Source organism: Chiloscyllium plagiosum, unplaced genomic scaffold, assembly GCF_037043375.1.
Source record: "Chiloscyllium plagiosum isolate Xiang-an unplaced genomic scaffold, Cpla_swu_hap1 HiC_scaffold_7, whole genome shotgun sequence".
NCBI lineage: Eukaryota > Metazoa > Chordata > Chondrichthyes > Orectolobiformes > Hemiscylliidae > Chiloscyllium > Chiloscyllium plagiosum.
This window is the reverse complement of record NW_028270145.1, coordinates 59,780,091-59,806,367: the sequence shown is the minus strand read 5'-3', so window position 1 is coordinate 59,806,367 and position 26,277 is coordinate 59,780,091.

Sequence of the window (26,277 nt, the reverse complement as noted above, 5' to 3'; positions counted from 1 at the left end):
CTTATCTAGCCTCAGGAAGGAAAGGGTGAACATTGCCCTGCTGCAGGAGATGCATCTAACTGATAAGGAACATCCGAAACTGCAGCAGGGGGGTTATGACAGGGTATTTTTCTCATCCTTCAGCTCCAAGAGTAGGGGAGTGGCTATACTGATAAGAAGGAATCTCCCTTTCCAGGTAATGGAGCAGATTAAGGATGAACATGGATGGTTTGTCATTCTTAAAGCCCTAATACATGGAGAAGAATACAGAGTTTTGAATGTACATTGTCCCCCAGCACATCCTCTTAAATTTTTAATTGATGCAATGGTAAATTAATGAATCTTGGGGTTCGCCGTATGATTATAGGAGAGGATTTTAATTGCCTAATAGATCCAGAGATTGACAGGGTGCCAAAAGGCCTGGCAGGTACGCCTACACAGTCTAAACAATTGGTGGACATGTGCAATGAGTTGGGACTAGTGGATGTGTGGAGCTACCTCTACCCAAATGGAAGAGACTTCACCTTCTATTCCAACACACACAAGTGCCATATGTGAATTGACAACTTTTTTTTGTCAACTGATGGTTTGGACAGAACATTGGTGTGCAAAATTGGGAATATAGCTGTTTCAGATCATGCAGCAGTGTATTTAGATGTTAAAATCAAGAGTTGTGGAGTGGATGCACATCACTGGTGCATGGATCCATTTTTGTTGGGAGAAAGCAAATTTATTGAATATATTACAAGAGAGTTCAGGGCTTTCTGGGATATTAATTCAGGTACGGTTGGTAATCCAGCAGTGATTTCATATGCGACGACTAGAAAGAAGCAAAGGGAGGAGCAGCAACAGATGCTGTAGGCCCGGCTGCAGGTAGCTGAGAAAACATATTATAATAGGTTGTCATTGGTTAAGCTTCACCGGGTCACAGCTCTCTGTGCTGCTCTCGACTCAATGCACACACAAGTGGCTAAAAAAGAGGTCTCCTTTACCAAACAAAGACTGAATTCGGAGATAAGCCTGGTAGATATCTGGCTTATCTGACTAGGAGGAGAAAATCTTCCCAATCTTTTACCTCAGTTAGGGAGAAGGCGGGTACGATTACCTGCGAATTGAAAAAGATCAATGTTAGGAAAAGGGAATACTTTGCAGAGCGAAATCGGTCGGGGGGGGGGGGGGGGGGGGATTAGTGGAGGTGCCTAACTTGAAGGATGGAATGCTATTCCAGTTTAGATATTTGCCAAAAGGAATTTTGTATTTGGGAATTTTTAATACCCCTTCCTTCCACCATCTGTATGAAGCTAACTATGTACAACTACTAGAGAGGATAAAACAGGATTTGCAGTGGTGGGAGGAGTTATCGTTATCATGGTTGGGCCAAATAGCTCTGATTAAAATGAATGTTCTTCCTTGGCTGCTGTACTCCATGAGAATGCTCCCATTGCTGTTACCTAGACAAGTGTTATGGAGGCTTAATGGTTGGCTTGGGTCCATTATTTGGTCCCACAGGCGCCCTCTAATTAAATTCACTAAATTGCAGCTTTCGCAGGCTGAGCAAAGGGTGGTTTGGATAAAAGTTTTCCAATTAATGAAGGTTCTAGATAGAATTAATAACAAGAAACTTACCACTCGTAAATAGATTGAGAATCAGATTCACAATTTTAAAGTGTTTTGCAAAACAAACAAATGTGAGGTAAGAAGAAGAATCTTTTCCACACACATATTGTTAGGGTATAGAAGTCCCTGCCTGGAATGTATTGGATGAGTGTCAAAAGAGAAACAAGAGAGGCAGAAAAATGGTACCAAGTCAAAATGCACAGTTAGCCAGTGCAGACATCATAGGCCAAATGATCTCTGTAACTGTAATAATTCTGTGCTGAACATCTTGGGTATTAAAATCAGATAATTGGAGTTAAAATTCAAAACTCCATATTTGCCACTGTTGCAACAAAACTTCTCTTCTGTCTGTTTAGCAAAAAATATTCATAGAAATTTGTCATGCAGAGGAAGATTATAAAAAAGTCAAAATGAGTGACTGCTATTTGCTCTTTCTTCTCATTAAAAACACTTAAGTTGTGTTTTGGATATAGATGTTTCCACTATTTGGCAAATCTTGAACTAAGGGACATAGTTACATTTAAAACATTTGCTTTTAATGAAATTTCCCCTCTCAAAGGATAGCAAATGTTTGGAGTTCCACAGAAATGTGAAGACTAGAAAGTGTTTAAAGGGGACATGGTTAGATTTTGGAAATGTCATAAGTTGAAGGCTACGAGCAGCTGGCATGAAAGAGGAGTTGAGGCCTGAGCAAATCAGTCACAACCTTATTGATTGGTGGGGCAGGCCTTAGGGACTGAATGGCCTACTCCATTCTTATTTCTTATGTTCTTCAGAGTGGCTACAGGACATCATGATAACACCACACTTGAAGCTTGTATCACATGCATGATATATTGTTTTAATGCTCTTCCAAGTATGGGCTCCACATAGACCATGTCAGAAGCAGAAGCATGGGTAGTGCCATCTTCATGCTTGGGCACTTCGGTAACATTAGCATCAGTAGTTCTGCCAAGTTCAATTTCATACATATTGTGTTTCGTATAGATTGCCTGTCAGTTTCAGAAGGAACTAATGGTCAAGAAGAAATAGAACCTATCCTGAGCTCTGTGTATCTCTAAACTTTGTGTTATTTCATGCCTGGCACAAGAAAAATCCACATCACCAATAGCTGTAATATATACTGTGATAATTTGTGTGCTTGTTTCTGGCTGTTAGAATTCTTCTGTCCTTCTATACAATGATTGAGTCATAAAATGGCATCTTGTCTAAACTAGGACTAGTTACAAAAAAAAGTCGTACTGTCAGTTAAAATTTGAGAGCCTGTCATTTTCTTGAAACAGAATTATTTATGTTCAACTGCATTCATCATTGTGGCACTAATTTGATATCAAAACCGTTACATTACGCATTAAAATATATTGTATATATAATGTAAGCATCACACTTTACAATTTAATCCTCACACTTAAGAAATTGGACAACGGCAAACCCTCTGATTAGCTGGAAACAATACCTTGCAAGGACCACTAGAAATATAAAAAATGTTTCAAGATAATAATACATTGTTTCCATCCATTTGCTGTTGAAACCCTTGTCAGTGCCAATGTCACCTCAAAATCTGTCTATTTCATCACAGTCCTGGCCAGTCTCCCATTTTCCGCCCTTCATGATTCACTCAAACACCTGTTGCCAGTATCTAAACTCACACCAAATTCTGTTCATCCACACCAACTCTTACGCTGACTGATCAATATGACTCTTAGTCCAGCACTATCTTACTTTTATATTTCTGATCCTTGTTTTCAAATTCCTTCATTGCCTTGTCCTCCCTGACTCTGTAATATTCTCCAGTTATACAACACATAATATCTCTGCATTGCCACTATTTTGGCATCTTATTCATTTCTGGTTTTAATTGTCCCACCTTTGACCTTAATGTTTTCAGCTTCTAAGCCCTAAGTTTCAAAGTTCCCTCTCTAAACATTTCTGTCTCTTTACCATTCTCACATTATTTAAGGTGATCCTAAAATATCTACATGTTTTTGGTCACCTCTCTTTTAATTCTCTCACAATCAGTGTCAAAATTTGTTTGATAATGCTCCTGTGAAATACCTCGAAACAATGTATTAATGTAAATGAGCTATTTAAATGCAGGCTGTTGTTATTTTTCATCTTTAATTATATAATTTCAACTTATCATAGTCTGAAACATATTGCTATTACTTATTATTTTCTGTGCGGAGAGAATATGTTTAAAATGCTTTTAATTTTAATAATGCACTTCCATAGGGTAGACATTAGACAAATGAGTTATATTATATCATTTTATGAACAGACTTAATGTAGAATTATTCATTTGGTAATTTTTCTCCTTCTTTTAAGATTGTCTTGCTTGTTTAGTCCAGAACTATTTTCTTCCCATTACAGTACTGTTCTATTGTGAATAGATGGTGAAGTTCTGTAATAGGTATTAACTTGAAAACTACTTAACAGAACAGCACCACCTGCTGAGCCCAGTACTTTAAAGGAAGAACAAAGGATGTTTGATTTTACTTGACTTTGTGACTGATGTTTTTTCCTGTCATTTGCATAGTGATGCCAGAAAATGTGAAAAATCAGTTGTAATACAGAATATTTTTGCCATATGATATTTATCATAATCTAGAAAGTAATTATATTTCAGTATTTTCTGGTGTTGCTGGTGATTGTGGTGGTGGTGTGAAGTCAGAGTTGCTGTGACAACAAGCCATTGTATATGAATGTTATAGTCTGAAGCTGTGGATAGTGATAATAAAAGCCCAATGTTCTTTTCATAATATGGGTGACCAGGAATCTCTCCGAATTGTACTACCTGCTATTGGTCTGTTTTGGAAAGATTTGCAGGTTGTCACTCAATCTAATTGGTTGCATTGTGAGCTCGTGTTGATTGTGTTGCAATGCCAATTACTAAAAACTGATTAGAGTGGTTTGTTACTAGCATCACATTTTCTTGACTGGGTCTAAGAGTCTTCTTTGTCTATAATGCTAGAGAAAAAACCCACTAGTGAGTCTTAAAAATAACAAACTCTGGTCTTAAACAAGATACAGTTTATTATATAATAGCAGTTAAGAATAAGTTGCATTTAAGTAGTCTTAGTAACAATGTCTATGAGGAGATGTAAGATAATAACAGATCTCACTATACAACATCAGAAGATGTTCTGCCTTTACTCCACTGAGACTGTATGATAACATCATGTTGGGAGAGCTTAATGGAATCTCTAACATTAACTCTTTCAGGATCACTACCTTGTACAACACCTTCCTAGCCATCAAGTGTTGTGGTAGGATTCGTAGCTAGTGCTGGATTAGTGGTGCTGGAAGAGCACAGCAATTCAGGCAGCATCCGAGGACAGGCAAAATCCGAGGACAGGCAAAATCGACGTTTCAGGCAAAAGCAGCTCATCAGGAATAAAGGCAGAGAGCCTGAAGCGTGGAGGGATAAGCTAGAGGAGGGTGGGGGTGGGGGTGGGGGTGGGGAGAGAGTAGCATAGAGTACAATAGGTCAGTGGGGGAGGAGATGAAGGTGATAGGTCAGGGAGGAGAGGGTGGAGTGGATAGGTGGAAAAGGAGCTGGGCAGGTCGGACAAGTCCGGACAAGACAAGGGGACAGTGTTGAGCTGGAGGTTAAAAACTAGGATGAGGTGGGGGAAGGGGAAATGAGGAAGCTGTTGAAGTCTACATTGATGCCCTGGGGTTGAAGTGTTCCGAGGCGGAAGATGAGGCGTTCTTCTTCCATGCGTCTGGTGGTGAGAGAGCGGCGGTGGAGGAGGCCCAGCACCTCCATATCCTCGGCAGAGTGGGAGGGGGAGTTGAAATGTTGGGCCACGGGGCGGTTTGGTTGATTGGTGCGGGTGTCTCAGAGATGTTCCCTAAAGTGCTCTGCTAGGAGGCGCCCATTCTCCCTGATGAAGAGGAGACCGCATCGGGAGCAACGGATACAATAAATGATATTAGTGGATGTGCAGGTAAAACTTTGATGGATGTGGAAGGCTCCTTTAGGGCCTTGGATGGAGGTGAGGGAGGAGGTGTGGGCACAGGTTTTACAGTTCCTGCGGTGGCAGGGGAAAGTGCCAGGATGGGAGGGTGGATCGTAGGGGGGCATGGACCTGACCAGGTAGTCACGGAGGGAACGGTCTTTGCGGAAAGCGGAGAGGGGTGGGGAGGGAAATATATCCCTGGTGGTGGGGTCTGTTTGGAGGTGGCGGAAATGTCGGTGGATGATTTGGTTTATGCAAAAGCTAGTAGGGTGGAAGGTGAGCACCAGGGGCGTTCTGTCCTTGTTGCGGTTGGAGGGGTTGGGTCTGAGGGCGGAGGTGCAGGATGTGGACGAGATGCGTTGGAGGGCATCTTTAACCACGTGGGAAGGGAAATTGCAGTCTCTAAAGAAGGAGGCCATCTGGTGTGTTCTATGGTGGAACTGGTCCTCCTGGGAGCAGATACGGCAGAGGCGGAGGAATTGGGAATATGGGATGGCATTTTTGCAGCAGGTAGGGTGGGAAGAGGTGAAATCCAGGTAGCTGTGGGAGTCGGTGGGTTTGTAGAAAATGTCAGTGTCAAGTCGGTCGTCACTGATGGAGATGGAGAGGTCCAGGAAGGGGAGGGAGGTGTCAGAGATGGTCCAGGTAAATTTAAGGTCAGGGTGGAATGTGTTGGTGAAGTTGATGAATTGCTCAACCTCCTCGCGGGAGCACGAGGTGGCGCCAATGCAGTCATCAATGTCGCGGAGGAAGAGGTGGGGAGTGGTGCCGGTGTAATTATGGAAGATCAACTGCTCTACGTAGCCAACAAAGAGACAGGCATAGCTGGGGCCGATACGTGTGCCCATGGCTACCCCTTTGGTCTGGAGGAAGTGGGAGGATTCAAAGGAGAAATTGTTAAGGGTGAGGACCAGTTCGGCCAAACGAATGAGAGTGTCGGTGGAAGGGTACTGTTGGGAACGTCTGGAGAGGAAAAAACGGAGGGCTTGGAGGCCCCGGTCATGGCGGATGGAGGTGTTGAGGGATTGGATAACCATGGTGAAGATGAGGCATTGGGGGCTGGGGAAACGGAAGTCTTGGAGGAGGTGGAGGGCGCCACTCACCTGCATTCTGCTGACACGTCCCCCACAGACCCCACTGTCACTATCCCCACCCCCCAGAACCCCGAGGGAAACACTACCCCTGCTCATGACTCTACCCCCATTCCCCCCACCATCACACCCACTCAAAAAACATTCGAGACACCACCCACGCCCTCCACCTCCTCCAAGACTTCCATTTCCCCGGTCCCCAATGCCTCATCTTCACCATAGTTTTTTCCTCTCCAGACGTTCCCAACAGTACCCTTCCACCGACACTCTCATTCGTTTGGCTGAACTGGTCCTCACCCTTAACAATTTCTCCTTTGAATCCTCCCACTTCCTCCAGACCAAAGGGGTAGCCAGGGGCACACGTATCGGCCCCAGCTATGCCTGTCTCTTTGTTGGCTACGTAGAACAGTTGATCTTCCGTAATTACACCGGCACCACTCCCCACCTCTTTCTCTGCTACATTGATGACTGCATTGGCGCCACCTCGTGCTCCCGCGAGGAGATTGAGCAATTCATCAACTTCACCAACACATTCCACCCTGACCTTAAATTTATCTGGACCATCTCTGACACCTCCCTCCCCTTCCTGGACCTCTCCATCTCCATCAGTGACGACCGACTTGACACTGACATTTTCTACAAACCCACTGACTCCCACAGCTACCTGGATTACACCTCTTCCCACCCTATCTCTTGCAAAAATGCCATCCCATATTCCCAATTCCTCCGCCTCCGCCGTATCTGCTCCCAGGAGGACCAGTTCCACCATAGAACACACCAGATGGCCTCCTTCTTTAGAGACTGCAATTTCCCTTCCCACGTGGTTAAAGATGCCCTCCAACGCATCTCGTCCACATCCCGCACCTCCGCCCTCAGACCCAACCCCTCCAACCGCAACAAGGACAGAACGCCCCTGGTGCTCACCTTCCACCCTACTAGCTTTTGCATAAACCAAATCATCCACCGACATTTCCGCCACCTCCAAACAGACCCCACCACCAGGGATATATTTCCCTCCCCACCCCTCTCCGCCTTCCGCAAAGACCGTTCCCTCCGTGACTACCTGGTCAGGTCCACGCCCCCCTACGATCCATCCTCCCATCCTGGCACTTTCCCCTGCCACCGCAGGAACTGTAAAACCTGTGCCCACACCTCCTCCCTCACCTCCATCCAAGGCCCTAAAGGAGCCTTCCACATCCATCAAAGTTTTACCTGCACATCCACTAATATCATTTATTGTATCCGTTGCTCCCGATGCGGTCTCCTCTACATCGGGGAGACTGGGCGCTTCCTAGCAGAGCGCTTTAGGAAACATCTCCGAGACACCCGCACCAATCAACCAAACCGCCCCGTGGCCCAACATTTCAACTCCCCCTCCCACTCTGCCGAGGACATGGAGGTCCTGGGCCTCCTCCACCGCCGCTCCCTCACCACCAGACGCATGGAAGAAGAACGCCTCATATTCCGCCTCAGAACTCTTCAACCCCAGGGCATCAAATTGGACTTCAACAGCTTCCTCATTTCCCCTTCCCCCACCTCATCCTAGTTTCTAACCTCCAGCTCAACACTGTCCCCTTGTCTTGTCCGGACTTGTCCGACCTGCCCAGCTCCTTTTCCACCTATCCACTCCACCCTCTCCTCCCTGACCTATCACCTTCATCTCCTCCCCCACTGACCTATTGTACTCTATGCTACTCTCTCCCCACCCCCACCCTCCTCTAGCTTATCTCTCCACACTTCAGGCTCTCTGCCTTTGTTCCTGATGAGGGGCTTTTGCCCGAAACGTTGATTTTGCCTGTCCTCAGATGCTGCCTGAATTGCTGTGCTCTTCCAGCACCACTAATCCAGAATCTGGTTTCCAGCATCTGCAGTCATTGTTTTTACCTTGTAGCTAGTGCACCTAGTTTAGAAACTGACATTGCTGTGGGACAGAACCAAATTACAGTGTTTCCTTCACAGAGCAAAATCACCCATCGAAATACATTTTAGCCATGGGGTGATTTGAACCCATTTCACCCATTGGGATTGTGGTGGTCTTGTAAATTTAAAATTAATTCCGAAAACCTAGGGAGGAATTCAACTTCAAATACCGAATTAGTTCGGGAACAGTTGGGTTGTTAAAATTGCTAAATATGATCATGTATCAGAAACTGTTCCAACTCACTAATTTCTATATTTATCATTGTTTAGGAGAAATAAGTTGCAAATAAATTTATGAAGGAGTAGTCATGTTTGCTAAATCTGTTAGTGTTTTGAGTATGTTACGAGCATAGTCAATAAGGGGGTCTAGTGTATGTAGTATATATGGATTTTCCAAAGGCATTTGTCAACAATCCTACACTAAGTGGTAGTAAACAAAATTAAAATGCAAGGGATTGGTGGTATTATGGATTGAGTAGGCTAACAAGCAGAAAGCAAAGGTAGAAATACATTCTCAAACTGGTGGACTGTGTGAGATCTTGTATTCACTTTACCGTCTCAATCACAAGCACACTATGTTTACAATATTGCATTTTCATTCATTCAATCATAACTCTTTACTAACTCACTCACTGGCACACTATGTTTACTATACCACGTTTCCATTCATTCATTCATAAAACCGCATTTTTCTAGTACATTTAACTATTACAAGACAAAACATTCCTTCAAACCCATTACTGCTTCTTTACACCTTTTCATTTTTATCAGCTCCATGCTGCAACCAGTCTACACCTGTCTCTGTTTCAAAGGCTACCCCTGAATAAGTGTTAATACTGTAACCTACTCAGAACAATGCCACGCCCACTGTTGTGTTTCCATAACTCACTCAAAACTCTGAAAGATTATAATATTAATCAGCCCTTAATAAACATCTCTCAGGACCTGACTAGATTGCAAAACATTAAACAATTTCCTCAACTAGCATGTACCTTTTAAATACATATTAAATCGGGTCGCTACCCTTTTTAAGAAACTTACTCTCAAAAGAGCACTTCAGTGAAACTGCATGAATGAATGCCAAAATGGGCAATAATTAATGAAATCTCACAATCCAGCTGCAGGAGATCAGTTTAATATATTTTTATTTAGTACACGTATAATTTCTAATTTATTGAGATCTAATAGGTCTAGTGTTTTTCTAACACCACTAACTTTAAAGACAAAAGGACTAACACCTCTTAATTGTGCAAGCTCAGACCGGACAGACATTCCAATCCCATCAGGAGTAAGATTTAACAAGTGCTTAAACCACTTCTTGCTTCCCCAGGACAGATGTCATGCAAACATTTTTATACAATCAATACAACAACGTAACACCACAATGCTAAAATTTTAATGTACGTATAACTGCATAAAAAGAGACTACTGTAAAAACTGTACTTCGGATTCCATCGTCGTCTTGAACTGTGCTACTGCGGGTGCTCAATAAAGAGATTATTTTTGTCACTCATCGATCTCAGTCATTATTGAACACGATCCCACAACTGTGACCAATTGAGTGCTGCAAAGGTCAAGTTGTTCAAAATCTATATTAATGATTTGCATTGGTGGACCAATTGCAAAATAGTTCCAGGTTGCAGATTATGCAAAACATGGTACAAATTTTAAGTTGCAAGTGTAGGCTTTAATTGTCACTTTACCCTAGTTTATCAGATTTACTCTGCAAATCAACAATCCAAGATTGTTCTAACAACAAAATATACCTGATGTTCTTTATTAAAACAAAATACACTGCACAAAATACTGCAAAAAATCTTATCTATACAATGCTAACAATCACAACTAACTCCACTTATGTGGATTTGTCTGAGGAACAGACTAGAACAGGTAATCAGCCCATTCTCTCCTAATGTCCATCTATGAATCAGATGATTTTCCTGAGCCAACTAGCTAGGTTTCAGTACAAGCTTTCTGTATACCCTTTTCATACAAAAAAGCTGTATATTGAAACCAATCTCCAGCAAATGGTCAGTTTGACCAGGAGCAAGCATTTAAAACATGCTAGCTGCCACATCAGTTTGATCATTAACTCGTTAACACTTGCTTGTGTATCCCTGAAAACAGGCTTATCTCTTGCTTTTAACCACTCTGACATCAGCTTTAGCTTGCTCTTGCTTTACATCATCCAATTAGCTGTATGATATTTTGTTACAGACGATCACTATTTTTCTTTTACTTTTAGATTTTCTTTTGGTATGGAACTGCAAGTTGGATTTAAGACTTGAACTTGAACAGTAACTTGTTTTAAAAAAGAGAATAAAGATGTTTTCTGTTGGGAACTGGCATGGGAAGTAATGGAAGTTAATTACTGATCTAACGACACTGTAGATGAACTGGCACTAGGTAGTTGCTTTGCTCAGAGCTAGAAGTTGGTTGGATGGATATTGAATTGGCCAATCAAGGAAGGGCTGATGGCAAATGACCAACCACAGAGAACGTTGACTGAAAAGAGAAAAAAAACAAAACTCACCTCGCCATTTGACAAATATATAAATGATGCAGCAAGTTCCTCCTGACTTTTAGATAATCCTCACTAGCTTCTCTTGAGATTCTTCTACAAATTTCACCATAGACATCAAGACACAAGCCCAATAAGATTCTGCATTCTATTTCTCAGACAGCAAAAACTGTGCAGGCACAATATTGGCAATGTTGAATTACATTATCAATCTCTGTCCTGGTTGTTAGGAGGCTCCCAAGAATGAGAATTAATCTAAATTATTTAGATTTAGATTACATTACACTGTGGAAACAGTCCACACCGACCCACCACCCACCCATACCCCTACATTTACCCCTTACCTAACACTACGGGCAATTTACCATGGCCAATTCACCTGACCTGCACATCTTTGGACGGTAGGAGGAAACCGGAGCACCCGGAGGAAACCCACACAGACACAGGGAGAATGTGCAAACTCCACACAGTCAGTCGCCTGAGGCGGGAATTGAACCCGGGTCTCAGGCGCTGTGAGGCAGCAGTGCTAACCACTGTGCCACCATGCATTATCCAGTGGTTCATCTTGTTTTGAGAATTAGGGACAGTGTGTAGTGGGAACAGACTGGTAGAAAAGTTTGAAGGGTAAGAAACATGATGTGGAGACAGATTGGTTCAGATCCTCCAGACTCTGGACAATTGGAGACTGGACATACCCCGAAAAATGCACTTCAGGAAGGCCCCAGAAGTCTTCATACGATGACTACAGATTGTTCTTCTCTTTCATGATGGTTGCATTCTTGAGCAACACTGCATTATCGAAAAGTCATGCTTTTGAAACATGGTTTGAAGTGTTGGTGCTGTAATTGTGTTACAGCCAACACGTTTTAAAAATTTGCACTTTAGAAACAGTGTCCCGAATTTGTCAATCATGTTACAGCGAATTCATGTTAACGAAATGCAAGTTACAGCAGAACAACGTGTACATTGGAATTGCTAGGATGTTTAAATTCCCAATGGGCAATCACACTTCATCCAGAAGCCATTTAATAAAAAATTCTCCAATCCTAAATTAGAGACGCAGTCTTCAGAAAGTTTCAATTTGTTCACCTGGATAGGTACCTTGGAAAAGTCAGATTGAATAAAAACATTTCTAACTCATGAGTAGCTACCTAATAGATCACACCCTATCATTATTTCTCTCCTGAAAGTCCAGCACTATCTACCCTCAAAAACAGCTTCACTTGACCATCCGACTCCCTCACTGTCTGGATACCCCTGACTAGACTTGACCCAACATGACCTCACTTCACCACCTGCACACCATAACATGCAACCCAGCTAACACCCAATCCACCTTACCATATCAGTATCCTGCCCAGTTAGGCACTTAACTCACTCACACTCATTTACTAATACAATAAAATACTATTTAAATGTCCCAATGTTTTGTTTATTAGAAAACATCTGCCAGAATAGTGCCATAAAAAGTGTGGAACTTGGAATCTGCCAGTGATCCTGTACAAGAAGTGCTCGGAAAATAGGCAGTTCCACATTTCTCAAGAGGTTTGGTTCAGAGTTCCCAGCCAGAAATACAGAACTATCTCCTAGTGCAAAAAGAAATTAAGTGCTAATCCAATGATGATTGCCAATCTCAGACGCTTAGGCACATTGATTTATTTAACCAGCCGAAGTTATAGTTGTGATCACCAGTGATCAATATTAGGACCACTATTTTTGTTTTAATATGTTAACTATATGGATCTGGGTACACTCAGAAAATGTATGAAATATGGGCAATTGGTCAACTGTTTAGCAGCAAGAATGTTAACTTTTGCTGACATATTAGAAATATAATAGCCTGGCCAATCTGCAGCAAGATCCGATCCTATTTCTATTCTCCACTGCATAAAATGACCATGTTAACCTGCTCCCATCATCCCTGCAAATGGTAAGAAGAGTACATTACCCAAATCTTTGAAGCTCATTAGTTCTTCTAAGAAAATCCTTTAAGGTGACAAATGCTCTCTCTTTAAATCACAACTTACATAGTGTAACAGTAACATTTTCCTACTCTTACCATGAATTTCTTCAAAGCCTTAATTCAGCAATGATCACCGAGAAGTTGATCAACACCTAATATGAAATCTATTGATGATCCATTTTCATAATACATTAAATAGGTGAGGAAATACTTCCTTAGCTATCTGAGGTTGCAAGGACATTAACTGGAGAGCCAAGGCCAAAAATAACCATTATATGTGCTGGTCGTATTGTGAATGATGAATGAAATTATCTGGAAGACAGTAATAAATTTTCATTTTTGAGCTGCTTTTCCTTGAAATGTTGATATACGTTGTGTGTGTCTCTAAAATATTTTGTTTCACATTTTCAATTAAATTGAGTTGCTGCTATACAATTCAATATTTTGCTTGAATTGAAACATATTCATGTAGGCAGTTTCAATAATGTTCCCTGCTGTACGTTCAGCATCAGATTACATGTAGGACAGCATCCCGGTTTCTGCAAGACTGCATCAATATACACTGCAAGAAACTGCTAAATAATATTGATGAGGAATACATACAAGTAACACAATATTCCATTAAATGAAAATTACACCCCCCCCCCCCGCCCCAAGATACACATGTAAAGAGTATTAATCCACAGCAGTATATTGTTCATCTCTTTTCAATAGTCAGCATGCTGAAAATATTATTAACCTAAATTACCATTTAAGTGAAAATGTGATGTGCTTTTGACCTCTTTCTTTAAAATGCACCATGTTACAACTAAACCAAATTCTGTGGTAGTCAACCTTCCAAATTGTATAATTTTGCATACTGCACTTTCTTGAAGGATTAATAATCAGGATTATAACATCTTTAAACTGCTAAATTGTATCACCTTTTAAATTGCCAATGTCATCAAATCTGTTGAGGTAAAAGTGTTTGAGATTATTGATTGATTTAATTGCATCAAGTGTAATATTTTCTCCAACAGTAGTTGTGGATTGAATCTCATGATTGATGACAATACCTAGAACCATGTGTATTGGTGGTCACTGCCACTGCCAGGCTATTGATATCTGTCAGGTCGAACATTTTGGGAATCCATCAGAGCTTACATATTGGCACTGCAAAGTGATTCTGCTAATGTATAGAACTGGTGATCCAATACACAGGATAGATTTAGAATGCCCGTGATCATCCAGGTGCACGACAGCCTTTTAAAAATGGGGCAGGTACCAGGAATGTTGGTCTTTTGGGAGAATGTCCAGTGAGTGGTGAGTTCTTCCAGGAATGGTGGGTGATAGAACAGGACTGAAAACATAGGGGCTTGGTAGGTAGTTATTGAGATGAGTTTTGTAAGATGTGGTGTTAGGCCTCGTGGAGATAAACCCTCAACCTGATGAAACTCACACTTAGCTTAAAAAAAAGGGCAAGAGTTAGTCCAGTGCCACAATGTTATATTATGCCATGACAGTATGTTACAACATGCTCATTCTATCATCACTAACAGAGCAACATAACTGGGGATATAAAGATTTCGTACTCCAGCTTACCTTGAATCACTCGAAGCATGACATGTACTGAAAGCAGCTATTTTGTTGTAAATTAACAGCTTTAATGTTAGCCCAGATGCTTACATGCCTGAAGAATATAATGCTGGTTTGTTATAGTTAATTTTAATACATGTTTTATTGATTCAGCAATACCACAACGTTAACACTTAGTTTCTGATCTCTTGTAATTAAACATTACTGGATTGGGTAAAAATTACCCTGTTGCAATTTAGTACACATTATGGATCAAAAGCTCTAATACCTTAATGGTAGGTATTTGGAAAACTAATTGAAGTCTAATCAAACAGCTTTCACAGCAGCGAGATAATGTTGCTTTTTGAATCATTCAGGAGGATGCTTTGATGCAAAATGGCACCAAGTCTTTGAGTAGAGGGGAAACGGACTGAAGACCGTTGGGTGAGCTGGAGTTTGTTTCAAACTGTGAGTGCAGAACAGCTGGAGACAACCAGAGCACGCAAATTGAACACTTTTCTCTCTTCCCCTCTCAAACAATGTAGGTGGAAAGACAGAAAAACAAATAAAGCTTAAAGGAAATAAAACTAGCAAGAAAAGTCATAGGCCCAGCAGATCAACTATGGAAGTGAAGAACTTTACATGCAATACTGCAGTATCATTGCTGAAATCAAACGAATTATGAAAGATAATTTAACCAACAACAAACGTTTGGACTTTTGATCTCTGAAATTTTGTTTACTTTAACTATTTTTTTCTATCCATGCTATCTGTGTCAAACTGACCTTTGTCAGTCTTAATTGCGAATGAGGGTGGGTGTATTTGGGGTTTCTGAAAGGACAGAATCACATAGCAATACATTAGGAATCCTATTTTTTCTCTGCCATTTGTTTCATCCTCAAAAATTTCAAAGAATGAGAGGTGATCTCATTAAAATATGCTAAATACTTAATGGGATAGATGGAGCAGATGCAGGTAAGATGTTTCCCCGGTTTCTTTTCTCTGCATTTGTTTCATCTTGTAGCCATTGTATTTATATGATTCATTCGGTTGAGTTTCTGACAAAGATAACCCCGTGCCCCCGCCCCCCGTTCTCCCAGAAGTTGATTGTGGGGTATTCAGTGATGATAATGTCAAGGGGTGGTGGGTAGTTTATCTCTTATTGGAGATGGTAATTAATGACATTTGTGTGGTATGAATATTACTTGTCACTTTTACAACCCAGGTCTGGATATTGTCTCAGTTGTATTGCATTTGGACATGAACTGCTTCAGTATCTGATGTGTTGTGAAAGGTGTTGACTGTTGGACAATCATTAGTGAACATTTCAGTTCTGACCTTATGATGGAGGGAGGGGCATTGATGGGGCAGTAATTAGCCTGGTTGGATTTGTCCTGCTTTTGTGTTCAGGACATAGCTGGGCATTTTCCACATTGTCGATGTGGTAGATGCCAGTGTTGTAGCTGTACTGGGACAGTTTGGCTATGGGTATGGCAAGTTCTGGAGCACAAGTCTTTAAAGCTATTGCTAGAATGTTGTCAGTGCCCATGACCTTTGCAGTATCCAATGCTTCTAACTGTTCCTTGATGTCACATGGAGTTAATGGAATTGGCTGAAGACCAGCACTTGTTTTGCCAGGGACCTCTGGAAGAGGAAAGATGGATCATCCACTCAGAACTTCTGGCTGATGATTGTTGTGAATGCTTCAGTCTTATCTTTTGTGGAGCCACATATTACCAGTACTCATTCCGAAAGATGTAGCTCAGTAAGTGGCATTCACGGTAGAGCCCACCACAGAATTCACAATATCAGAATATATAACGGATCACTAAATTTCTGCATTAGCAGAATTACACTGCAGTGTCAATATTTATGTTCAGTGGATTTCAAACTCTTCTACCCAATAGATACCAATGATCTAGTAGTGTCCAGACTGCCAGTTCATATGGCTCTCATTATAGTAAAATAAGGGTGACTATAATGGTGCTATCTTTGTTCATAAGAGAAACCTGAAGTCATCGTGATGGCATGCCCTCTTCCCAGAGGACTACCAAAGGAGCACACCACCAGACCCTGGCAGCCTGGTCTGAGATTACTACCTCGGTCAGTTCTGACTCCAATGTCCAGAGGAATGATCAGTGATATATGAAGGAAGTCAATTCCCTACTCCCTTCACTGGGTTAAGTCCATACTTTTCTCTCTCTCTCTCCTGCTAAATCCACCTTCCAGCAAGGCTCATGTTCACCATTTTCTCTATTGCATGCAACATCTTTCACAATGTTTTGGCCACCTGCACCAATCCTAGCAGCTATGCCTACCACTTACATGTCATCAGTCCCTCCAAAGGTCTCATTACAGGAGAAAACAGCCCAGAACAGGGCAGAATGAGCCAGGACATGTGAAGGGGTACCTGACATTTGACTCCTCACCACCTACAAGGACAAAGTCGCTGATGGCTGACTCAACAAGATCCTTAACAAATACTTTGCATTGGTATTCACAAAGGAGAAAGACACTGTGGATGATGAGTTCAGAGAAGGGTATGTTGATATTCTAGAGAAAGTCAATAGGAGGAGGTGTTGTGTGTTTTGAAAAGCATTAAGGTAGGCAAATCCCCAGGACTTGATGACATCTATCCCAGAATACTAAGAGGTCAGGAAGGAAATTGCTGGAGTCTTGAATGAAATCTTTGTATTCTCTTCAGTCACAGGAGAGGTCCCAGAGGATTAGAGAATAGCCAGTATTATTCCTTTGTTAAAGAAGGGCAACAAGGATAAAATAGGAAATTACAGGTTGGCAAGTGGTAGGGAAATTACTGGAGATTCCTAGGGACAGGATTTACTCCCATTTGAAAAAAATATGGTCTTACTAGCAAAAGGCAATATGGCTTCATGCAGAGCAGGTCATGCCTTTCAAACTTGATTGAGTTTTTGAGCAAATGACAAAGATGTTTGAGGGCAAAATGTTAGATGTTGTCTACATGGATTTTAGCAAGGTCCCTCATGGCAGGATGATGCAGAATGTGCGTCACATGGGGTCCATGGTAAGCTGACAAGATAGATCCAGAAATGGTTTGGTCATAGAGTAGCAGTGGGAGAATGTTTTTCTGATTCAGTCTATAACCAGTGGTGTTCCACAAGGTTGAGTGTTGGAACCCCTGTTTACAATGCAAAAATGATTTGGAAGAGAATGTAGATGGTCTGATTAGTAAGTTTGCAGATGACACAAAGATTGATGGAGCTTCAGACAATGAGGAGGATTGCCGGAAGATACAGAAGGACATAGATAGTCTGGGAACTAGACAGAGAAATGGCAGATGGAATTTAATCCAGAGAAATGTGAGGTGATGCATTTTGTAAAATCTAATGCAGGAAGAAAGTATAAGGTAAATGGCAGAATCCGTAGAAGCATTAATATGCTAAGTGTCCAGATCCACAGGTCCTGAAAGAGGTGGTCAAAAAGGTGAATGGCATGCTTACCTTCTTCAGTCAGAGCATAGAATATAAAAATTGGCAAGACACATTGCACTTGTATGGAAATTCATTTCAGCCACATTTGGAATACTGTATGCAGTTCTGGTCACCAAATCACCAGAAAGATGTGGAAGCTTTGGAGAGGTTTACCAGGATATTTCCTGGTTCGAAGGATATTAAGGATATAAAGAGAGATTGGACAAACTTGAGTTGTTTTCACTTGAACTGGCTGCGGGGTTACCTGATAGAAGTTTATAAAAGGATGAGAGTCATGGATAGAATGATTTTCCCAGGAGTGCCAGTGTTGGACTGGGGTGTATAAGTTAAAAATCACACAACACCAGGTTATAGTCCAACAGGTTTATTTGGAAGCACTAGCTTTCGGAGTACTAATCATCAGGTGACTATGGAGTATATGCTTTTCCCAGAATAGACAGGCCAATTGCTGGATGGCATTGGTTAAGGTAAAAGGAGGAATGTTTAAAGAAAATGTTTAATGGAGAGGTAACTTAATTTACACAGAGGGTGGTAGGTTATGCCAGAGAAAGTGGTAGATGCAGATACAATAGCAGTATTTAAGAGGCATCTTGACAGATAGGCAAGGAATAGAGGGATATGGACCACACAGAAGCAAAAGGTTTCTGGCATAGAATGGCATCATGTGCTGGCTTAGTATTGGTGGGCTGAAGGATCTGTTCTTGTACTGCAATGTTCTTTGTTCTTTCCTGCCTGGGGCTGAGAAAGTACCTAGTCTCCAGCAGTCCAGAGTGCCAGTGGCCTGAGCTGGCTTTTTTTCCCTCACCCAGTTGATGAGCTGTCACAGTGACATGCTCACCAGACTGTGGTTCCCAAACATTCTACACAGCGTTCTGATGAGACCCTCGCAGAAGAACTCAGGGTCTGCTCCTTCACAGATTCCAGAATATTTATGCTCCGCCGATTGTGTCAAGATTGCTCTGTATTCCATTGCAACTCTCACATCAATGCATTTTATTGCTGTCCACTTCTAACCATTAGTGTGATGCCCTCTATCCTCTGTGTTGCATATATGAATGGGATAGTTAAGGCTGTCGCAGGCTCCTGATGAAGGGCTCCTGCCTGAAATGTCAATTTTACTGCTCCTTTGATGCTGCCTGACCTGCTGTGCTTTTCCAGCACCACTCTAATCTTGACTCTAATCTCCAGCATCTGCAGTCCTCACTTTCATCACAGAAACAGGTTGGTCCATCAAAGGGGACATCTTTAATCACTGAGGAAGAGCATTCTGAGGTCTCAGGATATGGCAGCAAGTCTGCCTCCTGCACCCCCACCAGCTCAGACACAGACACTTCAGTGGGATGTCAAGTACTGATTCATCAGTTGGGGTAGGTGGTAGTTAGCAGAATGTTTCCTTGCCCATGTTTGATCTTATGTCATGAAACTTCATGATATCCAAGGTGAACGCTGATGACTCACAAGACCAGTCCTCTCAAATGTAGATCACTGTGGCTTCACCTCTGCTCTAATCCATCCTGCAATTGGTATAAGGTGTTCACAGGAGTTGGATGGAGGAGTCAGGAGCTTTGGTTGTGAGGTATGCTTCAGTGAGAATGACTGTTAAGCTGTTGCTTGACCAGTCTATTGAACAAGTCTCTCAACATTGCCACAGTTCCCAAATTTTAGCAGGGATATTTCCAGTGTTGCTCTCCTTCTCATTATTTCTGGAATTAAAAGTACACTATCAGATAATTTAATGGACAAGAAACTGTCTCAGAATTCTGATTACATTAATCTATCTCAAGTTTTTGGGCCTCAGCTACCTGGCAGGACTTATGTTTTAATTTTTCTTTCCTGATGCCTCTGGGAAGAGACTGGGCTTGATTATTGAATTTATTTCAACCAAGACTGAGAACTTGCAATGTTGACAAATAATGTCCTTTTTGTCACTGCCACTCCTGAAAAGTCCAGTTTCCTTCTGAGAGAATTGTTTCAAAAGGTTAAATCTGGTGATTTTAATAGATAATTGTATAATCACTGCAGTGTTTCCAGTTCAGTGCAACACGTCAGGGCAACATTGACACCCAAACTCATTGAGAACTAGTATCCCACTAAATGTTAAACGAGAATTAAAAGCCAGCGATCCAGTCTGAAGCAGGATTCCAAACTCTCTATCTTCTGACTCCGAGGTGAAAATGCTACCAAAAGCCAATACTTTGCTCCTGCCTGAGATTGAGACATGCCATATCATTGGTATCTGTCAATAGAAGTCAATTCAACAAAACTAGTAAGGCATCAGTGTTGAGAAGCCTGGGAAGAAATTTTCTGTTCCAATACAGTTACTTCCAAATGGTTTAACTTAAACATGTAGCCTGCTTTCAACAAAAACTGTTGCTGAGTGAACTTTTTCTGCAACTTCAATTCTTTTCAAATTCTTTCTGATCTGTGCTTTCCACAAATGGTGCCTGACATATTGAGGGTTTCCAGCTTTTTGTTCAAAAATTTCTAGTGTCAGAACTTTTTGTTTTGCTGTTTGTTTAAGGCAAGTATGCAAAATTTTGTTCCAAACTAACAAAAACATTAATAAGGCTAAACACCAGGTCAAAATGCTACAAGTTGCTTCAAATAGGGCAAGAAATTAATTGGCTGGATGTTTGATATTATTCATGATATGGCCACTAGGTAGAGTTGTAGGTCAGTAAATCATAAAATCATAGAATACCTCTTGATGTAGCCTCTGTTGAACACTTGGTGTCACCATAAACTTCTCAATTATCGTAATTACCAAAAGTCAGCTCCACTATCATTTCCTTATGATGGAAGAACGTGAGCTGCAATGTTCATATACTGCCAGCAAACTATTCCACTGAATTATTAGTATACATTTTATGGTTCATTTAATGTTGGAATTATTATTTGTTAATATTCTTTGCACGGATACAACAATCCTAATGGTCATCTCTGCTGAGGGTGTTTTTTACAGCACAGGTGTTTCCCTATTCTTCTGTCCCTTCACTTTGCAACTTATCTTTCTATGTTAAATCTACACACCAAACCTATTTGTTTGCTCAGGTCTTCAGCCAACTCCCCTAAATTCACAAAAGGAAAAGAAAACTGCATTATGTTTTCTTAGGAACAAACTATTGTTTCTCCATAGTTGCCCTGGTGCCAACTTATTTTTGCAGTCAGGAACTTTTCTGCACATTTAACATTTTCCTGACAATTTTTCCAGCTCAATTAAGTTGACAGATGGGGAGGAAAATTGTTGTTTTCAATTATTTTTATAAGATGATTGTGAAATTGGTTGAGTAACAGGAAATAGCAATGATTATTTTTTGGGGGGGCTGGAAGAAGGTTTACAATAGTATTCCCCATGAGATTGGTGTTGGAACCCCTGCTTTTTCTTTTATTCGTTCATAAATTATTATACACAGTCACCAATACCCACGTCACAATTTAATGCTTGGAGGGGAACTTGCAAGTGGTGGTTTTTATGATCCCAAATGATGTTATTGCTGAACAAGTCAAATCCCAGACTGAAATATGGTTTAATAAGTTGTGTTTTATTTTATTTTTGGTTTTAACTTGGCTGTCTTTCACTGAAAGAGAAACACACAATGCTGTAGATTTGGTTTTAACACCAAAGGAATTAAGGGAGAAGTAGCATAAACCAAACAATAACATATAAGACAAGTTTTAAGACTTTGAAACACACACAGTAAAATGCATTCCCATTAATCCCTAAAACATTCCTTTATTAGAGAGAATTCCCTTCTCTATCACATCTTTAGAGATTAATTTAACTGTGGCTGCAATTCTGTTTTAAGAATCTAATAAACTCTTCTGTGAGTCTACATATAACTGAGTTTACACTTTCTTAGTTTCTAGGTACTTCTTCATGGTTTTATCCAAATACTTCTGATCTGGAGCTTCCGAACTAAACTCCTTACATTGGAGTAAACCTGTTTCTTAGCATTTCTAAACTATCACCTTTCTTCAGGAGCAATTGTTTTACACATCCAGCTTCAAGATAGCAAAACTGCCAAACTGACACAAAAAATAGTACAAGCTATGGTTGTTTTTCCTAAGCTAAAAACAAAATTGGAAGGTTCAGAGGCCTAATATGCATTACTATTTGGTCTAGTTTAAAAAAATATACAAAGTAATGACAATAAAACCCCATTACTCTGCAGGAAAACCTTCTCTGACTGCATTTCAAATTAAATCACCACAACTACTGAAATACTTGCAAACCATTCAGTGACACATGCCACTGTTTCAAAATCCAAACCATAAGATAAATTATACTAATATATAATAAAGCATCTTGCACCACATGGTTTAAATAAGGACAGAAGGGAAGCAGTTTGAGTAGATAGTTAGAAGTATGGGAAAGTGGAAGTGTGAATGGGAGGAGAGGGAACAAAGGGAAGGGAGGTGAGATGGGGGTACGAGGCAGGTAAGTGAGAATGGGGCAAAGGAAGGGGGAGAAGAAATGGGTGGCATGGTGGCTCAGTAGTTAGTACTGCTGCCTCACAACATCAGGGACCTGGGTTCAATTCCAGCCTTGGGTGACTGTACAGAATTTGCACATTCTGCATGGGTGTCTACCAGATGCACCAGATTTGTCCCCCAGTCCAAAGATGCACTGGTTCAGTGAATTGGCCATGCTAATTTGCCCCATAGTTTTGGATGTAAGTTTGCTCACTGAGCTATAAGGTTTGTTGTCAGATGTTTCATATCCATACTAGGTAACATCATCAGTGAACTTCCAGTGAAGCGCTGGTGGTATGCCTGTTTTCTATGTATGTATTTAGGTTTCTTTGCGTGGATGATGTTCATTTCCGGGTCTCTTTTCTCAGAGGATGGTAGATGGGGTCCAGATAGATGTCTGGTTGGAATGCATTACTTCAAGGAATTCTCATGCATGTCTTAATTTGGATTGTCCTAAGATGGATGTGTTGTCCCTGTCAAATGGTGTTCTTCTTTGCCTGTATGTAAGGATACTAGTGATAGTGAGTCATGTCTTTTTGTGGCTAGTTGATGTTCATGCATCCTGGTGGCTAGTTTTCTGCCTGTTTGTCTGATGTAGTGTTTGTTATGGTCCTTACAAGATATTTTGTAAATGATATTCATTTTGCTTGTTGTTTGTATAGGGTATTTTAAGTTCATTAGCCACTGATTAAGTCTGTTGGTAGATTTCTGGGCTACCATGATGCCAAGAAGTAGTCTGGAACTCATCTCAGAATATTCAGACAAAATTCATATGCCCCTTAGGTCTCTTTTATAAATTTCCCCTCTCGCCTTAAACCTATCCCCTCTAGTTCTGGACTTCCCCACCCCAGGGAAATGACTATGTCTAGTTATCCTATCCATGCCCCTCATAATTTTGTAAACCTCTATAAGGTCACCCCTCAGCCTCCAACGCTCCAGGAAAAACAGAGCCAGTCTAGTCAATCTCTCCCTATAGCTCAAATTCTCCAACCCTGGCAACATCCTTGTAAATCTTTTCTGAATTCTTTCAAATTTCACAACATCCTTCCGATAGGAAGGAGACCAGAATTGCATGCAATATTCCAACAATGGCCTAACCAATGTCCTGTATAGCCGCAACATGACCTCCCAACTTCTGAAATCAATACTCTGACCAATAAAGGAAAGCATACCAAACACTTTCTTCATTATCTTATCTACCTGCAACTGTACTTTCAAGGAGCTATGAACCTGCACTCCTTTGTTCAGCAACACTCCCTGGGATCTTACCATTAAGTGTATAAGTCCTACTAAGATTTGCTTTCCCAAAATGCCACACCTCACATTTATCTAAATTAAACTCCATCTGCCACTTCTCAGCCCATTGTCCCATCTGATCAAGATCCCGTTGTACTCTGAGGTAACCTTCATCGCTGTCCACTACACCTCCAATTTTGGTGTCATCTACAAATTTACTAACTATAAAGGAACCTCGATGATCCGAATATAAACTATCCAAATATCAGATTATCTGAAGGAGATCTCGAGGTCCCATCAGAAACATTACATCAAAGACGTGCTTCCAACACTGATCGCGTTTTTTGTTTACAGTGATTAAGCAGACTCCAAATGACTGACCTCCCGCCCTCTCTCTCTCCCTACAATTTTCCTGGAGTTCTACACAGGGGTGTTCCCTAAACCCCCCTTTCCCAGATAATCAGTCCAATATTGCCCCGTACAGGGCAAAGGTAGAACCTGTCAAAAGTTGTGTGTGTGTGTGCGCACGCACTATTTGGAGACTCAACCCCCCAAAAGGCAGTAGCAGGAGTCTTGTTGCTGATGTCCAGTCGGCTGCCCCGGAGAGGGAGCAGGGATGAATGGGGTGTGTGTGGGCACAGTTGGGGGGCAGTTTTGGATAGGGTTGGGGGGGCCGGGTGGGGTTGGTGTAGGATGGGGTTGGGGCGGGCAGGGGTTGTTGTTGGATGGGGGACGGTGTTGGGTGCTGGAGGGGGAGCAATTTTGAACAGGGTTGGGGCGGGTGAGGTTGGTGTAGGACGGGGTTGGGGCGGGCAGGGGTCAGTGTTGGACAGGGGGCGGTGTTCGGTGCTGGAGGGTGGACAGTTTTGGATGGGGTTCAGGGGCGGGTGTGGGGGCAGTATTGGACAGGGTTGGGGGTGGGTGGGGGTGTGACGTTGGACAGGGTTGATGCAGGCGGGGTGGTGTTGATGGGGTTGGGTGTGGTGTTGGACTTGCTTGGGGGGGCGGGCAGGGGTTGGGGTGGGGGTCTGTGGCGGAGGGCAGACAGGGGGCAGTGTTGGATGGGGGGGCGTGTGGGGGCGGTGTTGGACACAGTTGGTGTTTTGGGTGGGGGGGGGGGGGCAAGCGGAGTCGGTGTTGGATGGGAGTTGCAGGTGCTCACGTGCAGTGTGCTGCTGCCTCATCTCCTGAAAGGTGAGCAGACTTTAAAAACTCCGAGCCCCAGAGGAAAGGCATTTAATCAATTAACCAAATAATCGATTATCCGAAGGAAATAGTACCCGCCCATCTCGTTCGAATAATCGAGGTTCCTCTGTATATCTCTTATGTTCACGTCCAAATCATTTACATAAATGACAAAAAGTAGTGGACCCAGCACCGATCCTTGTGGCACTCTACTGATCACAGGCCTCCAGTCTGAAAAACAACCCTCCACCACAACCCTCTTCTATCTTTGAGCCAGTTCTGTATCCAAATGGCTAGTTTTCACTGTATTCCATGAGATATAACTTTGCTAACCAGTCTCTCATGGGAAACCTTGTCAAACCGTGTCCATATAGATCACATCTACTGCTCTGTCCTCATCAATTTTCTTTGTTACTTCTTCAAAAAAACTCAATCACGTTTGTGAGACATGATTTCCCACACACAAAGCCATGTTGACTATCCCTAATCAGTCCTTGCCTTTCCAAATACATGTATATCCTGTCCCTCAGGATTCCCTCCAACAACTTGCCCACCACCGACGTCAGGCTCACTGGTCTATAGTTCCCTGGCTTGTCCTTACCACCTTTCTTAAACAGTGGCACCACGTTAGCCAACCTCCAGTCTTCCGGCACCTCACCTATGACTATTGATGATACAAATATCTCAACAAGGGGCCCAGCAATCGCTTCCCTAGCTTCTCATAGAGTTCTAGGGTATACCTGATCAGGTCCTGGGGATTTATCCACCTTTATGTGTTTCAAGACATCCAGCACTTCCTCCTCTGTAATATGAACTTTTTTCAAGATGTCACCATGTATTTCCCGACATTCTGTATCTTCCATGTCTTTTTCCATAGTACATGCTGATGCAAAATACTCGTTTAGTATCTCCCCCATCTCCTGCAGTTCCACACAAAGGCTGCCTTGTTGATCTTTTAGGGGTCCTATTCTCTCCCTAGTTACCCTTTTGTCCTTAAGGTATTTGTAAAATCCCTTTGGATTCTCCTTAACTCTATTTGCCAAAGCTATCTCATGTTCCCTTTTTGCCCTCCTGACTTCCCTCTTAAGTATACTCCTACTGCCTTTATAGAACATAGAACAATACAACGCATAACAGGCCCTTTCGGCCCTCAATGTTGCGCCGACCTGTGAACTAATATCAGCTCATTCCCCGACACCATCCCATCATCATCCGTGTGCATATCCAAGAATTGTTTAAATGTTGCTGACTTAGCTACATTGGCAGGCAGGGAATTCCATGCCCTTACTACTCTCTGAGTAAAGAA